Below are 6000 nucleotides of genomic sequence, written 5' to 3' on the forward strand. Positions count from 1 at the left end.
AGAGTTGTCAGCATGCTGAGTTTGTGTATTAAAAGTAACTCTGGACCGTCCAGTTTGCTAAGTCAGGACTAGACAGAAAAAAACGTCAAATACAGCATCGGCAGTTTCTCCATGTTTTTATGGGTAAATGTTTGTCGTTTGGATGTTTGTGGCTGCATGTTGCAGATGCTGGCTGCAGCTTGTGTGATGCGGACTGACTCGCTTGGTTAACCGCTAAATGCTAGGACACTCTTTTTTTGGTTTGTTTCTCTGATTCACCTCTCTTTCACGCTAACTTTCTCACCGGTTGGAGGGCAGGATTGTGTCGATCTCAGGCTGTGGGCAAACACTACTTCAACCTCAAATAATGCTTGCACTTTAAGCATCACAAAAGCCGAGAGACAGCTCGTATTTTAAAGAAAGTAACCAAATGGGTACTTTCTGTTGTTTCATGGTTCTATCTAAACTTCTGTTGAATTGTACTAAGCACGTATTCATCTGTTGTTTCGTACTTCACATTAGTTTTGGGTGTTACTACAAATATTGCCTATTAGGTATAACAGGGCTGGGTGGAGGACAGAGTAAAACAACTTGCACTGAGCCTTGTCTATAAAATTTGCTACACCTCCCTGATACCGAAGTACATGCAGAGGTGGGTAGTAACGCGCTACATTTACTCCGTTACATCTACTTGAGTAACTTTTGGGATAAATTGTACTTCTAAGAGTAGTTTTAATGCAACATACTTTTACTTTTACTTAAGTATATTTATAGAGAAGGAACGCTACTTTTACTCCGCTACTTTTATCTACATTCAGCTCGCCACTCGCTACTAATTTTTATCGATCTGTTAATGCACGCTTTGTTTGTTTTGGTCTGTCAGACAGACCTTCATAGTGCCTGCCTTACTGGTGACGTTCCACTTCGTTCCACCAATCAGATGCAGTCACTGGTGACGTTGGACCAATCAAACAGAGCCAGGTGGTCACATGACCTGACTTAAACAAGTTGAAAAACTTATTGGGGTGTTACCATTTAGTGGTCAATTGTACGGAATGTGTACTGTACTGTGCAATCTAATAATAACAGTTCCAATCAATCAATCAAAAGTGTGAAGGAAAAAAGATACTTTTTTATTTCAACCGTACATCCTGTCAAAAGCCTAAAGACGTCTCCGCACATGAGGACGTTCCTGTCTTCACAATAAAAGTGCCGCTCCATCGTGCCTGCGCTTTCAAAACAAGAGTCTCCGAAAGCCAGCGCAAACAAGCTAGCAAGCTACGGAGTTTGACGCCAATATATTTATTGTAAAGTATATAAAAACGAATATGGAAGCTGGAAACTTTCATGTGGTATTAGACAGAAAGGAGGAACTTTTCTTCTCCTCCATTTGAAAACGTGGACGTTATCATCCCTGCTGTCTGATTACAATCAACGCAAGTCATCAGAATCAGGTAATACACCAACTTATATTCTAGTCTTCATGAAAGAAAGGAATCTATATGTGTTAAACATGCATGTATATTCATTAAAACACCTTTAACATGTAAACAAAAACAGCAAAATAAATACATATAAATGATATACTGTATATATCAATGTATATGTATCTATGCATATATATATATATATATATATATATATATATATATATATATATATATATATTTATATATATATATATGATATGAGTGTGTATGTTACTCATCAGTTACTCAGTACTTGAGTAGTTTTTTCACAACATACTTTTTACTTTTACTCAAGTAAATATTTGGGTGACTACTCCTTACTTTTACTTGAGTAATAAATCTCTAAAGTAACAGTACTCTTACTTGAGTACAATTTCTGGCTACTCTACCCACCTCTGAGTACATGTCGAACTACTTCCATAACGTAAATGACCGCCATAACCACAACACCAGGGGGATCTCCACAAACCACGTCAAACCCAGATTCCGATCTAACAAAGGTCTTAACTCATTCTCTTTCTATGCCACATCAATATGGAATGCACTCCCAACAGGTGTAAAAGAAAGGGCATCTTTATCCTCCTTCAAAACCTCACTAAAAGAACACCTCCAGGCAACTACAGCCCTAGCCTAACACCCTCCCCCCTCAACATCCCACCTCCCCGGATTGTAAACAATCAAATGTAAATAATCAAATGTATATACTTGTTCTTATGCTTTCTGAACTCACTATGTTCACTGCTTGCTGTACATATCCTACCAAGTCAGACCTACACTGTTTCAATGACCATTTCTCAGATGATTTAATTGTTGATGACTGAAGTGCTGATAGCAACCCAACCTAAACCCCCCGTCCCAACCCCAACCCCCTCCACATCCCACCCCCCGGATTGTAAATAATGTAAATAATTCAATGTATATACTCTGATGATTAACTTGTGTGATGACTGCATTATGCTGATAGTATATATTTGTACCATGAATTGATTAACGTGGACCCCGACGTAAACAAGTTGAAAAACATATTTGTGTGTTACCATTTAGTGGTCAATATGTACTGTACTGTGCAATCTACTAATAAAAGTTTCAATCAATCAATCAAAGTATTAGTCATACCTGTGCTCATAGGCGCCGATCTACATTTCTGCCAGTGGGTGCTCGGACGGGCGGTAAATCTGACGCTACTTTTCTGAGCATGCACAGTTTTTGCTTGGTGGTGAGAAAGAATTTGCCATCAATCCAACGTGGGTGCTCGGCATAGTCTGTGGGTGCTCGGGCCCCGAAGCCTGTGCTGATACTTCTGGCATTCCTTGATTTTGATTTTGTCGTATTTTTCTTAAGTTGGGGTGTTTTCCTGTTTAGTGCTCTTATTTTGTCCCCATTTCCTGCTCTGTAGGTGTTGTCATGCAGTAACTTTACTCCGGCTGGTAAGCGAGGTTCTAATCACCATCTGGTGATTAATAATTATTGTTCTCACCTGCTGGCAAAGAATCAGAGGGCTTGATAAGCCAGCCTCACGTCTAGATGTGAGATCATTGTTTTGTTACAAGTGTTCATGCTTCGCTACGTGTGGATCATACTTGCCAACCCTCCCGGATTTTCCGGGAGACTCCCGAAATTCAGCGCCTCTCCCGAAAACCTCCCGGGACAAATTTTCTCCCGAAAATCTCCCGAAATTCAGGCCGAGCTGGAGGCCACGCCCCCTCCAGCTCCATGCGGACCTGACCTGTTTTCACGTCCGCTTTCCCACAATTTAAAGAGCGTGCCTGCCCAATCAAGTTATAACTGTAGAATGATCGAGGGCGAGTTCTTGGTTTCTTATGTGGGTTTATTGTTAGGCAGTTTCATTAACGTCCTCCCAGCGCGGCAACAACACACAACAACAGCAGTCACGTTTTCGTCTACCGTAAAGCAGTTTTTCTGCCGTAAACAGCAATGTTGTGACACTCTTAAACAGGGTAATAATGCCATCTACTGTACATGCATATGTGACAATAACATTTAGGGCTTTTAGAGAGTGCAGTGCACAACTGCGCACACAACAAGGAGACGAAGCAGAAGAACGAGGAAGATACAGCCGTGGCGACGCCGACGACGAGTAAGATGAAGAAATACGCTTGTAAGTTCCAAGCCGCAGCTGCGATTGGACCTGGATAGCCTCCGGGAAGAAGTAATGGACTACCAAGTGCTTGGCAGGGAAGATCTTCCTCAGGAAGCGTGTTTCCGTCTATGGCGGCATGTTGTTACAATTTCGCTGCGCTTGTTGAGGGATTACAGGTCTGGACGGTAAATAATAAACAGTTTCTCTTTCAAGCATAGGTTGCATCTTTTATTACCACTATTGTAAGGTGTGCTGGATGCAAGAATTTGCCATGTTATTGAATATTCAACATTATTGTCTTTGAGGTCCCAAATGTGTTTGCTGAGTTCTGTGGTATTTCGCAGGTTTTTGTTCCTGAAAGGTAATACGCAAGGACATTAACACATCCGACACATATGTAGGATTAACCGAGGGAGAATTCAAAACCAGATGGAACAATCACAAGGCTTCTTTCAGGAACAAAAACCTGCGAAATACCACAGAACTCAGCAAACACATTTGGGACCTCAAAGACAATAATGTTGAATATTCAATAACATGGCAAATTCTTGCATCCAGCACACCTTACAATAGTGGTAATAAAAGATGCAACCTATGCTTGAAAGAGAAACTGTTTATTATTTACCGTCCAGACCTGTCATCCCTCAACAAGCGCAGCGAAATTGTAACAACATGCCGCCATAGACGGAAACACCTCCTAGGTAACACATGAGCCAATCACCACGCCCCTAGGCCAGCCTGTACCCACCCACTCTGTGCCCTATATAAACCATGGTATGCGAATGCTCCCATTAAAATCTCCTGACAATTGAGGGTACCCCCCCTCATGAAACAGGCCTGTAGAGATGAAATAGTCTTGTGATTTTTTTCCCACACATACATATATTGCGCTCTACTACGGTATCGAGCACTATTTTTTGGATAACCTTATTAAGACATATATATATATATATATATATATATATATATATATATATATATATATATATATATAAATAAAAGAAATACTTGAATTTCAGTGTTGATTTATTCACCTGTCAGGTATTTCATATATATATATATATATATATATATATATATATATATATATATATATATATATATATATGAAATACCTGACTTGGTGAATATATATATATATATATATATATATATATATATATATTCACCAAGTTGTCAGAGTTTGTAGGTGACGAACCCCAAGATGCAGAGAAGGCGGAAGGCATTGTACGAGAAAACATGATTTAATTATACACTAAGGCAAAACAACAAACGAAAAGGTAACAAAAGGCGCGCACAAGGCGGAGAAAAAATTGGCTATGAACTAAAATAGCACAGAGGCTAACTGTGGACAAGAAACCTAAAACACTTACTGTGACACGAAGAAACTAGGACATGAGCAGAGTGAAACCAAAAGTAGACAGAGCTACAACGACAAGTATTAAGAACAACGACACGACAGGTAGGAACGACAATGATCCAGCAGTGACTGGAGGGTAGGGCAGGTATAAATAGCAGCTGGCTGATTGACACCAGGTGTGGCCAGGTGCCAATCAGCCACAGCTGAAGGGACACAGCACTCAGGGAGAAACAGGAAACAGAACCAAAATAAGAGCGTTGACAGGAAATGACAGAGGAAAAACTAAAACTTGACCAAACTGTCAGGGACAAGCCTGACAGTAGCCCCCCTTCCTATAACGGATACCAGACGTTCTAGGAACCCCCCCCAAAAAACAGTCCAAAGTCACGGGAGGGTGGAGGGAGGACAAGGAGGTGGGCCACCAGGCCAAGTGTCCCCGCAACCAGCGGGGAAGAGTTAGGTGGCGACGGCGAGTTGAACGCCGCCGCAATTGGCGAGGCGGCTCGACCGCCGGCATGGGAGGACCCACCGGAGACGATGGTGGCGCCCTCTGCTGGCCCACCGGAGAAGATGGTGGCGCCCTCTGCTGGCCCACCGGAGAAGATGGCGGTGGCGCCCTCTGCTGGCCCACCGGAGAAGATGGCGGTGGCGCCCTCTGCTGGCCCACCGGGGAGGATGGCGGTGGCGCCCTCTGCTGGCCCACCGGAGTGCATGGTGGCGGCGTCTGTTGGCTCACCGGAGAGGAGGATGGTGGCGCCCTCTGCTGCTGGCCCACCGGAGAAGAGGATGGTGGCGCCCTCTGCTGCTGGCCCACCGGAGAAGAGGATGGTGGCGCCCTCTGCTGCTGGCCCACCGGAGAAGAGGATGGTGGCGCCCTCTGCTGCTGGCCCACCGGAGAAGAGGATGGTGGCGCCCTCTGCTGCTGGCCCACCGGAGAAGAGGATGGTGGCGCCCTCTGCTGCTGGCCCACCGGAGAAGAGGATGGTGGCGCCGTCTGCTGCTAGCCCACCGGAGAGGAGGATGGTGGCGCCGTCTGCTGCTGGCCCACCGGAGAGGAGGATGGTGGCGCCGTCTGCTGCTGGCCCACCGGA

This window comes from Nerophis lumbriciformis, linkage group LG06, assembly GCF_033978685.3.
Source record: "Nerophis lumbriciformis linkage group LG06, RoL_Nlum_v2.1, whole genome shotgun sequence".
NCBI lineage: Eukaryota > Metazoa > Chordata > Actinopteri > Syngnathiformes > Syngnathidae > Nerophis > Nerophis lumbriciformis.